The following is a 13217-nucleotide window of genomic DNA, read 5'->3' on the forward strand; positions in this document are numbered from 1 at the left end:
ATTTCTTTAATAATTCATGTCTTAGCCAAATGACTTGTGCTTTTGACATGCTTGTAAGGCCTGTTTCTAACTCTGGCTTATTTGGTTGAAAAAGGATACTGGCTGTTGCATGGTAGGAATTGTAGAAAGTAGAAACCAAGTGGGCAGGTCGATTTTTGATCTTACTAACATAACCTTAAGTGAGGACGTTGAGCTTTGGAGCCAGTTATGTAGGTTATATTTACCTTCTAAAATAATCAGCTTTGTTTGGAGGATTTTATTGAATGCTACGAGGAAAATTGAGCAGACATATCAGGATTGAGGAATTGAGCTGTGTCAAAGATACACCATAGGCCAGTTTTTTATTTTTTATTTTTTCCTCGCTCATTATCTATGGCAATCTGGTTTGATCTCTCCCTTAATATTAATTTCATTCAGCCTTACTTAATTCAGGCATGGATCAAGAGCTGACTGAAGGGTATTTTGGGCAATTTAGAGAACATAAAGTACTTCTCAATGTCTTTTGTCTCTATTTCATGGACTACAGACTTCTTGGAACAAGGCAACCATGAAGAGAGAGCCTTTCTCTACCACTAATCTTTGTACTCTTTTCTTCTTGTGTAATTTTTGTTCCTTTGTTTCAATGTACCAAAAAACAATTTATATGAGTGTTTCAATCGTTGTCATTCTCTCTCAAAACATTAGTATTTTTCAAAGATACAAAAAGTATACTTGAGGGATGAATCCATGATTTCTTAGAGTTTAAGCCACATACTTCCTTGCTGTTGATGCAACTCTGTCATGCACCATCAAACCTCAGAACTAATTAAGAGTGACCATGCCGTTTTGTTTCTATAGAATTTGTACTATTCTCTATCTTCTCTGCTACTCAAAAAAGTTAATAATATGATCAAAGAACTGAGTGAAATACGACTTCTTAAATGTGGATACTATTGACAAAGATATGAATTTTAAACAATTAATAGCAAGAATTGCCAAGTGATGTTGGTTCTATCCTAAATGAACTCCAAAATGTTGATATTCCAAAACTTTCACATAATTAGTGTCTTGATCTGAATAGATCAATTACAAATCTAGAGATTGAGGACACGGTTTTTCAATTGGGTCCTCACAAAGCTCCTGGCCCTGATGGACTCCCTGCTTTCTTTTATCAGCGGTATTGGGAGATTGTTAAAACTGATGTGTTCAACATTGTCCAAGCCTTCTTTCATTCAGGGTCCCATTTCAAGCCTCTTAATCATACTTTTATCACCCTAATCCCCAAAATCTCTTTTCCTGATCAAGTGTCTCATTTTAGGTCTATCAGTCTTTGTAATGTGATTTATAAGGTCATTGTAAAGTTGTGATTTACAAATACGTATTTTTTTGGCTTTTATTCCGTGCCAAATTTGATTGTAAGTTTATTCAATCTTTTGTACCCTGTATTTATTGTGGGATTTGATTGTAAGGGTTGTGTGATAGAGAGAGAGTGTGAAGACTCAAGCAATTAAAGCCAGAAGATTTCTCGCAGGTAGCTCGCGACTAAGCATCCCGCGAAGTGAAGCATGTGCCTTGCACATGACTGGAATGCGAAGAGTCAGTACAGATGGAGACAACTGTGTTTCGCGAGTAGCTCGCGGGTAAGGCCTTCTCGCGAGACACCCGCGAAACATTCTGTTCTGCCAGACTGTACTATCTGATACACACTTTCTGTACCCACACTATTTATACCCTCATTACCCACAAATGTTAAGGAGTGCTTCTGAGAGAAAACCCTAGCCAAACACCTTGAGAGTTAGAGATTATCATACCCATATATCTCTACACATAAGCTTGTGGATTTCCTCAACTCCTACCTCTCCAATTCCATATCATTATGAGGTTGATAGCCTAAACACTTACCACACCCTTTCAGAGTGTCCAGTGAGGTCTTGGTGCTACTGGGAAGCATTGGAAGAAGCCAAGGATGGCAGATGCAACATGGAGCTTGTTGCGGGATCCGGAGAATTAGACAAGACATGGTTCCGAGAAGCCTTGTTGGAGTAGGAGCTTGGAGAGCTTAGGTATAGCGGGTAGATTAGGCTTGGAGGGTCTCTTGCTAACCCATGTATCCCAACTGATTGTCTAGCGGATCGATTACTGCTTAGAGGGCGGCGGAGAGGTTTTTCGCCGAGTTCTTCGGTTTCCTATTCGATAACACATCGGCGTGTTATCTGTGTTTGCATTCTTCTTCCCTACTCTTTTACATTTCATTTTACTGCTGTGATTATATGAATATGTGTTAGAGTAGCTTGTTTGTTTATCCGCTCGCATTTACACTATTCCACACTTAGTAATAAGTTAGTGTAAAATCAATCGAGCCGTAACTTTAATTTGAGGGTCTAAACAGCTCGTGTTTTCAACACATTTTCGAGCTTTCAGTCATATCAAAAATTATGGTTAATAGACTTAAGCCTATTATGGATAGTCTCATTTACCCCTTTCAAAATGCCTTTATTAAAGGTAGGAGTATCTCTGACAATATACTTATTGCTCATGAGATCATGGATATTCTTAGAAAGAAAAAGGGTAGGAAAAATAGTTTTGGAGCTTTAAAGGTTGACATGAAAAAAGCATATGATAGGGTGAGGTGGAATTTTCTGAAAGCTGTATTGATGGCCATGAACTTTGATCAAAAGTGGATCAAATGGATTATGGAGTGTGTGACTTCTGTACAGTACACTCTTCTTGTAAATGGTAGCATTTCTAATTCCTTTAAACCCGGTAAGGGTCTAAGACAGGGTGATCCCCTTTCTCCTTATCTTTTTCTCTTGTGTGCCAATGTCTTATCCTTATCCTTACAAAAGGCTAAGCTTGATAAATTAATCAATGGAGTTAGGGTTGGTAGGAATGGTTGTGTTTTCACTCACCTTCTGTTTGTTGATGATTCTTTGTTTTTCTTCAAAAATGATAATAAATCTTTAGCAAACCTGAAGGGTATTCTGAATTGGTACTATAACTTATCTGGTCAGTGCATTAACTATGACAAGTCTGATCTGTTTTGCTCTCCTAACATGTCTAATGAGGAGCAAGAATGCCTGGCCAGAATGATTAATGTGAACGTGGAAATTAAATCTCCTTTCCGAAGCTAGAAGGACTACACTTATAGCTTCTGTTCTTCAATCTCTCCCTTTATATACCTTTTCTTGTTTCAAGGTTCCTGAAACAATTTGCAAAAAAATGGACTCCATAGTCAATGCTTTTTGGTGGGGTCATGATCTTAGGGTTAGGAAGTTGCATTTGCTTAATTGGAACAAAATCTGCTATCCTAAGTCTTGGGGAGGGTTAGGTCTTAAAAAATTCAATCTTATGAACCAAGCGATGTTAGCTAAGCAATATTGGAGAATAAGTCAAAATCCAAATTCCTTGGTTGCAAGGACTTTCAAGGCTAAGTATTTTCCTAGGGGGTCCATTCAGGATTGTTCTCCTAAATCACACCAGTCATGGGTTTGGAGGAATATAATCAAGTTTGATAACTCCAAGCTTAGGGAAGGGAGATGGTGGGTTGGCAAAGGAAACAATATCCCTCCTATACATAAAGATTGGTTGAGGGGTCAACCTTATAATCTTAATCACCCTTGTCTGACTTTTGGTACAGTTGCAGACCTTATAAATCAACAATCTCATAAGTGGAGAGCTGATTTAGTAAGGAATGTTTATCCTTTTCCTCTCTGTAAGGAGATTTTACAAATTCCTCTGCCTAGAATCAGTTCTGCTGGTGATAAGTTGTTATGGAAGTACTCAAACAGTGGAGAGTTTGAAGTTAAAATAGCATATAGAATTCTGCTTAAGGACTATCTGACACTTTCCAATGAACTTCACAGCCAATCCAATGCTGATAACAGAGTTTGCAAGCTGATATGGAAGATTAAAACTCCACAAAAAATTTGTATATTTGTTTGGAAGCTCTTGCAGGAGGGTCTTCCCACCAGCCAACTTCTAAGAAATAGGGGAATCATGGATATAGGTCTTTGCCCCTTTTGCAACTGTGAAGAAGAATCCATTACCCATTTTTTCCTTCTTTGCACTTTTGCCAGAGCTTGTTGGCATGGATTACCTTTAGCTGTTCACACTTCTGATCTTGTTGGTATCTCTGTGCAACAATGGTTAAGGGAGTTGATTGTGTCTCATAATTTAGATGATGAGGTTTTTATGGAGTATATGCAGAACATATTCATCACCTTGTGGACCATTTGGTACCATAGGAATAGGGTGGTTCACGAGGAAATACAACCAAATCCTTTGGAAGTTGTTCTCACAGCTTAAAGTTTGTATTGCAGGTATAAGGAAGCCTACTCCATCAACTATGGATCAAACAGTAGATGCATTGGATCAGGAGTTGAACACAACACGGCTGCAGGGCACTGGCAGCTGCTAATCAAGGTAGCAGGGGTTAGAAACTCTAAGTGTAATAGAAGTGCTTGAGCTTATGAAGCTAAGGATCTTCATGGAGTTATCAAATTGTATGGTGTAGCTAGCAGCAATGCAAGTTCAACAAATGGGGCTGTACAGGAGGCTTTGATGGAAGCAGTCATCACAGCCAAAAACTACGGATTTCATAGGATTCTGCTTTTGACCAACAACAAGAATCTGGTCCAGCTTTTACATAGGTTTAAGAATCTAGCTTGGCATGAGAGATCATTGATTGCTGATATGGATATTTTGTATCAAAGTGGACTTTTGTGTAATCTGTTAGTTGTCCCCTCTTATGTTCTTGATTTTGTTTATGTTGCTGCAAAATTGGCAATCAGAATGCCATTACACCATAGTTGGGTTGATCCAAGTCTTTTGTAATATTGATAAACTCTATATCTTCCTTAGTTGGTATAAAAAAAAGAAATAAAAAGAAATAAATAATTGGGTAAGTGGTAGCGGAGTGGAGCTGGTAGAATATAGAGACTTGGTAGAAACGATTAGGCCAATACAAGCATGGCATCACTGGCTGTGAACGGCGGTCTGAGGAAGGAGCAGAACTGCTTGAAGTTTGGCCATGGAAGCCTAACCCGTGAGAAAGAGAGAGAGCCAGATGAAATAAAAATGGTAAAATACTATCTTGGAGACTTTGACCCTAACTCTATCAAAAGTTTGTTTTTCGTCCTTAAACTATTAAAAAGTTAATTTTTTGTCACCAAACTATTAAAAATGTTTTACTTTTTTTCCTTAAACTTTATTTTAAAAAATTTCGTCTCTAAACTATTGAAAAAAATTCTTTTTCATTCTTATTATTGTTTCTATACTATTAAAAAAAACCTCTTTGCAAAGTTTAAGAAAGAAAAAAAAAATTTAAAGCTTAGAGAAAAAAAAAAAAACTTTTGGTAAATATTTTGTTTTTTGGAGAGGAGAGAAGAATGACAATTCATTGTTAAAATTTTTGGATAGTTTGAGAAGTCTGATACGTGAACTTTTTATGAGTGTTTGACTATGTTTGTTTTTAGACCCCTTAAACACACAACCAGATTAACCTAGTTAATTAGCCAAATAATTAATTAGTCAAATTAATTAGATCTAGGTTAACACACATATATCATATCAATGTAAAGTGCGGAAAATAAAGAATACAAAGATATGATGACTTAGGAAACCAAACCGGTAAAAACCTAGGGAGGATTTACCCTAGCTATCCTCAAGGTAAAACTAAATCCACTATGAAAGAATTGAAGTTTACACAATAGCGACTTAGACCACTAACATCCTATTGCTACCTCGAGTAGGAAACTTACTACCATGACCACGTGACAACTCCGAGTCCACGGACTACTTCTTTCTTGGATTCCCAGCAAGTACAAGCACCCCCGCTTGTGTATCTTTAAGCTCTTAAAGCAGCAACTGAATCGATTACCAAATTCTTGACATAATCTTGAATCTTGGAAACCCTAAGTATCTGTGAAGGCAAACATCTCTTGATCTCACAAAAGATTCACACACACAACATAAGGAGCAACTCAAAAACGTGGCTAGGGTTTTCCTTTTTATACTTAAGACAAAACATAAAACCCTACATGTCAAACGAGCTTGGGCTAAATTGGAAAATTCTGCAGAAAAACAATCTGCACGAGTTTCGATTGATCGAGCCTAATTTTCAATCGATCGAGCCAGGCAGATTTACACAGTAAATCTTGCAGCTACTCGATTCCAACTTTACATATAAACACACTTTGAGCAAGTCTAAAACAAAGACTAAAACGTTTTGATCATGGTTTGCCAACATTACAAATTGAAGTTCTAATACATTTAAACCTAAAGTCTTAGAACCCAACAAACTCCCCCTTTGGCAATCCGTGACAAAACACAAACTTAAACAAAATGCTCAAAGTTTACAAAAAACAGCCCATTACAAAATTATTGCCCAACACAACAAATTCAACCTAACTACTATCTATCAGTTGCAAGTGTAGACAGCAGCACGACTGAATCAACCTGTATATTTCCTGAAACACTCAACAAACGCATAAACGCATGTGTGGAAAATACAAGTAAAACGTAAATAACTTCTTGATTTCACATAACACAAAATAAAGACATATATCATGAATAACCTCATAAATATAAATCAATAAGCAATGTGAAACAAGAAACATATACAATCAATGTATCTCCCCCTATCATGAATAACCAAAACAAAACAAAGAATACATCAAGAGCCAAAAATGTAAATACACAATGAAGCACCTAGATACAATCTAATAGCTCCGCAAGCTCAAAACATCAAAAATCTCCCCCTAACTACAAAATCTCCTCTACATATGTACTCCCCCTTTTGTGACGGAATGCCAAAGGGCAATCATGCGGCGGAGGCAATTGTCTCAAATGCTCCAAATCTGCTCGCAAGGCACGAAGCTCATCAAGCATGTCCACCAAAATCTGACCATGAGCCGCCTGAACGATCATGACAATCTCCAACATACGTCGAATGTCTAAATCATCCGAGGTAGAAGGTGAAGGAACATCAGCAGCAACAACATCAGCAGCGGGATCAACGGATACCTCAGCTGTAGTATCACCTGTAGAAGAGGGAGGAGGAGGTGCAACATCGGAAGGCTCAACCCTAGGACATTTAGAGTTACCTCTCATCTGAACAGCCCTCTGCCTAAGAAAGGTGGCACCTATGGGAGCTATGATATGGACAGGCTCAGACGCCGGAAACTCATCTAAACCGAGATGTAACAAAATTCGGTGAATAAAAACGAGGAAGAACAAAGCATGTGCAGTAGAACTACTCATATGCACCTCAATCAAGGAGCGAATGAAAAGATGAGGAAAGCTCATAGGAGCATCAGAAACAAGTGCATACAAAAACGCACATCTTTCCAAAGGAATGGTGTGCAGATGAGAGATAGGCCAAATGGAATGGCAAGAAATCCGGAAAAAGAGATAATGAGTCTCGGTCAACTCGTAAGAGGTGATCCGAGGATCGGAACCCCACTAGATAGATGTACCGGTAATAAATGACATAATGTCATTAAGGGGTGAAGACTCATTATAAGGATAAATCGGATGCTGGACCAATGGCACCCCAAGGGCATCAGCCACTATCGAAGGGGTAATGGTGTACCCTACACCCCGTACCCAACTCCTCACTAGAGTGTTGGCATCATAGGAGTGGACAGAGAGGTTCGAATAGAACTCTCTGATCAAGGTAGCCGGAGGAGGATGAGAAATGTCCAGCAGAGGAAGCCAACCCCTACGCTCAAAATTTCTCCTAATCTCACCATTTAACTCATCTAACAACACTTTTCTCTTATCCCAAATGTTTCTCTTAAGGTTAAGCTTCTCATAGGCTTCTTGGTTTTTCTCACTCAAGAACCTTTCACGATCAAAAGAGGGGGAAGGAGTAGAAGTGGAAGTCCTATTGGCTCTAGTCTTCCTAGGCATGATGCTAAGGAAAGGACAAGACAAGCAGAAAAGAACCAAAAAGGAAATAAGAAAAACCAAGGGCAGACTGCAAGTTAGCACAAAACAATATAGAAAATAACAATTTATATGATGCATGAACAGTATAATCAAATGATGCATACCCTAATGTAGTGAGAATAAGTTCAATTTAACTTTAAAATCACAAAATTGGCTTAAGCATAGAGTTTATAACAAAAACCCCAAAATTTGAAAAACCACTTGTTCAATTTTAAAGAATTTGACCAATTGATCATTACACAAGATAGATAACATATTATAATGATCAAATGAATCAATCTAACTAGCCAATTTCATCAATTTAAACCAAATTGAACAAAAACCCCAATTCGGGTATATTCAAGCCCTAGAAATTTCAATTTCTCACAAATCACCAAATTGATCAAATTAAACCACATGAATCATGTATATCATCCAATAACAAAAACCCAGTGATCAATTGTGAAAGAAGTTATCACAAACACCAAAAACCCCAATTTTTCATAGGTCCAAAAATATCCCTTAAATGATGAAAAAATGCATGAAAACCAAAATAAATGGAAAAAGAAGGGTAAAAAGGTCTTACCGGTGTATGAAGACAAAAACCCTTGAAGAAATTTTGATGAAAACGACAAAAATCTTGCTAGGAAACTTGGACCGATCGAATAGAAAGAGAAAAGAGTTTTTGAAATAGTTTGAAAGTGACAGAACACATGAGAAACAAAGGTTTTAAAAAACTCTCTATATGACTTTCGACTGATCAAAAAAATAGGTTCGATTAATCGAAAGTGCTTCGACTGATCCAACACCAATCGAGCATCGATCGAAACACATAGAGCCTAGCCAAAATTTTAATCGCAATTTCGATCGGTCGAGAAACAAGTTCGATCGATCGAAATTCTGGAAAATTTTTTTTTTGAAAAAACAAAACAATTTTCTGCAGAAACTCCTCAAAGCATAGTCTTTTATGAATAAAATGCATGAGTATGAGATGAAATGCTTTTCAAAAACACTTGTTTTGAACCCAGTTTTCCCAAAATTAAGATTTTCAAACAATTCTCCTTAAATTCTCAAGTTTCAAACACATTTTGCATAAAATTCAAGGAATTTTAAACTTGGTTGGTCAAACCAAAATCACACACAATAACATGTACAGAGTTTAACAAAGAGTAACTTGTGTAGTGTGTGCAACTAGCAAAAGCTTAAGATACATGTGAGGTGATATGAAAATATAAATTAATCACAATTTCTACAAAATTCATCACATAGAATTTAAAAGAGACTATCACCTAAAATGTTACATCATATAACTCTCACATCTCCTCGAATAAAAGCTTGCAATCATGTAAGTTTCTTGATTTGTCTCATATTGTACACACAAGTTTTATTTGATTAGAAACTTATTAATAATAGTCGGGATAATGTACACACCAATTTTAGCATTTAAACCGAGGCTACACCTTATGTTCTTTTTGTGCATGTGCTACACTTTCTCGAGCACAAAATCTTACGATATGCACTAAGGTGTTCATGATTGGCTAGTAAACAGTGGTGAGATGGTTATTTATGCCTTTCTCAATAAGTTCAAATCCGACAATCAAAAATATGTGACTTCAAGATCAAGATCATGTGATCAAAAACTATAAATATCTTCCCACACAACATGCATTACAAAGCTCAAACTAGTAAAATGTAATAAATAAGCTCATCCAAGCTAAACAAAGTACATAAACATGTTATGTAAAAATAAATTGGCCAACCTTGATTTCAAATTCAAGAAAATAATGCAAAACACATTTTGCTTTCTTTTTTTTTCTTTTTTTTTTTTTATGAAAAGAAGAAACAAAAACAATCCTAGAATGAAATGCATGAATGTTATGCAATGCAAATCCTAGAAAAACAAAGAAATCAAGAACAACAAAGAAGAATGGTCACAAAGAGTAGAGTGACGAAGCACAAAGACCATGTCAGAAAGACTCAATTAGATTGAGCCTTTTGCATCCAAAACTTTTTAGATGCACCTCGAGCATTGGAGTTCTTATTCATATTAGAATGATTTCCAACTCCAAGATTGGAATAAAGGTTAGAGCCTTTACCAATTCACCAATAAGTACCATAGGATCTTGTGCTTAAGGCACAGGTACTTTAGGTTTATTTGCTCGCTTAGCAGTTTGCAACTTAAAATAGTTTGGACGAATGTGCCCAGACTTTCCACAAAAATGACAAACCCAAGCAGGCTATCATGCAACTTGCCCTTAGGAGGGTTAGGAGCCTTAGGTTTAGACTCTTGAAGATCAAACCCTAATCTTCCTAGGAGGTGTAACTTCTACAGATTTACCAGCCTCACTCACAGAGGGTTTGACAACCTCACTCACAGGGGGTTCAGAAAAAGAAGAAGAAGGAACAAAGTTTGTGGAATGGGGTGCAGGCACAGAGATGCTTTCTACAAAACCTAAGCCAATTTTGTCAGAGGGAGACTTTTGAACACTCAGCATGTGATCAAGTTTGGAGCTTGTAGACCTATTAGTTTGTTCTCTAGTAACAGATAATTCAAGTTTCAAATTCTTAACTTTATCAAGCAAAAGCATGTTCTCAGTCTTCACATTATTCAGCAATTCATTAGCATCAAACAGTTTCACAAGCAAATTTTTCTTTTCAAGTTCAAGAGATGCAATTTTCTTTAAGCCTAAATCAACACTTATAGCATCCTTTGCAGCAACTTTGCAGAGTTTATTGTAGGCTTTTTGTAAATCTGCATCCTCAGAGAGTTCTCCATCAGAAGGGTTCTTCTCAATAGCAACACTTTCATCAAATACAGCAGTAGCAATGAAAGCAATGAAGTTTCCATCCTCATCACTACCAGATTCATTGTCAGAAACTTCATCATCACTAAGGGTTACAGCCATAGCCTTACCCTTAGACCTCAAGAATGTTAGACATTCTGATTTCACATGACCATACCCTTGACACCCAAAACATTGTTGACCCATAGAATTATTAGAAGATTGACCTACTTTTTCTTTAGGTTTTTCAGTATTATTAACCTTAGTGCGATCATTCCTCCTAAAATTTCTAAGTTTAGCAGTGTTCTTACTTCTTGCCCTTCTATTATTGTTCCTAAGAAAATTTCTAAAGTTCTTGGCAGGATAAGAAATCTCTGTAGCAGAGAGCTCATCATCAAATCCATTTGCATTAACATTATCAACAGACTTGAGAGCCATTGATTTGGATTTGCTAGTCTTAGGTAAGTCCAACTCATAGGACTGAAGAGATCCTACAAGTTCATCAACAGGGATGGAGTCCACATCTTTGCTCTCAGTGATGGTAGTCACTTTGGATCTAAAATCCTCAGTTAAAGATCTAAGAATCTTCCTAACAATTTAAGGTTGATCATAGATTTCACCCAGATTATATGCAGAATTAACAATATCATTAAGTTTAGCATAAAATTCATCAAAAGATTCATCATCAGACATCCTAATGCTTTTAAATCTAGAAGTTAATTGTTGCAACTTATTAATTTTAACTGCCTTTGTGCCTTCATGCACAGTTTGGAGGATATTCTAAGCAGCATGAGCAACCTTAACATTAGAAATTCTCTTAAATTCCTTCATAGAAACAGTATAAAAAAATAGTATTCATAGCTTTGCTATTAAAAGCGACTGCTTCTTTCTGAGAAGTTTGCCACTCACTCACAGGAGTAGTGGGCTTCTCCCATCTGTATTCAACGGAGTTCCAGACTCTTTCATCAATAGATTTCAGGAATGCTTTCATCCTTACTTTCCAATAAGCATAGTTATTCCCATCAAAGTGAGGTGGAATAACAAGAGAGTGTCCGTGTTCCATGACAATAGGGGTCAAGGATCAGCTCAGAGATTAAAGGATCTCCAACAAGAGAGCAACCTAGTTCTGATACCACTTGTTTGTTTTTAGACCCCTTAAAACACAACCATATTAACCTAGTTAATTAGCCAAGTGATTACTTAGTCAAATTAATTAGATCTAGGTTAACACACATATATTATATCAATGTAAAGTGCGGAAAATAAAGAATACAAAGATATGATGACCTAGGAAACCAAACCGGTAAAAATCTGGGGAGGATTTAACCTAGCTATCCTCAAGGTAAAACTGAATCCACTATGAAAGAATTGAAGTTTACACAATAACGACTTAGACCACTAACATCCTATTGCTACCTCGAGTAGGAAACTTACTACCACGACCACGTGACAGCTCCGAGTCCACAGACTACTTCTTTCTTGGATTCCCAACAAGTACAAGCACCTCCGCTTGTGTATCTTTAAGCTCTTAAAGCAGCAACTGAATCGATCACCAAGTTCTTGACATAATCTTGAATCTTGGAAACCCTAAGTATCTGTGAAGGCAAACACCTCTTGATCTCACAAAAGATTCACACACACAGCATAAGGAGCAACTCAAAAATGTGGCTAGGGTTTTCCCTTTTATACTTAAGACAAAACATAAAACCCTACACGTCAAACGGGCTTGGGCTGAGTTGGAAAATTCTACAGAAAAACAATCTGCACGAGCTTCGATCGATCGAGCCTAATTTTCGATCGATTGAGCCAGGCAGATTTACACAGTAAATCCTGCAGCTACTCGATTCCAACTTTACATATAAACACACTTTGAGCAAGTCTAAAACAAAAACTAAAATGTTTTGATCATGGTTTGCCAACATTACAAATTGAAGTTCTAATACATTTAAACCTAAATTCTTAGAACCCAACAAACTATATATTTAACATCAGTCCAGCTAAGACTAGTTTAGCTAGTTTGATGTGAAGTGCGATTGTAGCACCCACCTTAGGGCATTTCTGACATAAAGAAAACTAGCCTTATCACACGCACTTCGCATGTACAATGAGGCTTTTTTTTTTTATAGTGTCATAATTTTTTTCATTCATTCCAATTTGAGGTTTACACATTTTCTCATGAATATTACACATTTAGAACCAAGGTTGTCAAAATCGGGATTCTATGTAGGATCGTGTGAGGTAAGTGGGATCGTGGATCGTTGGATCGGATCATAGATCATAAGATCCTACATATTTTCAGATATAAAGCATAAAACACATTGATAATGACTTTGTATATTGAATAATCATGTAAATTGTGAATTCATCCATAAAAAACAAAGATTTGCATCATATAATGCAATTTGCATGTCATACAATGCTACGTCTACACTAACGAAACAAATATATTTAAGTTTTGATCCAATGTATCTAAAAAGTTAAATAATTGTTTAATTAGCAACCAAATACCAAAATATTTATCAACAC

The sequence above is a fragment of the Quercus robur genome, chromosome 10 (assembly GCF_932294415.1).
Source record: "Quercus robur chromosome 10, dhQueRobu3.1, whole genome shotgun sequence".
Taxonomy (NCBI): domain Eukaryota; kingdom Viridiplantae; phylum Streptophyta; class Magnoliopsida; order Fagales; family Fagaceae; genus Quercus; species Quercus robur.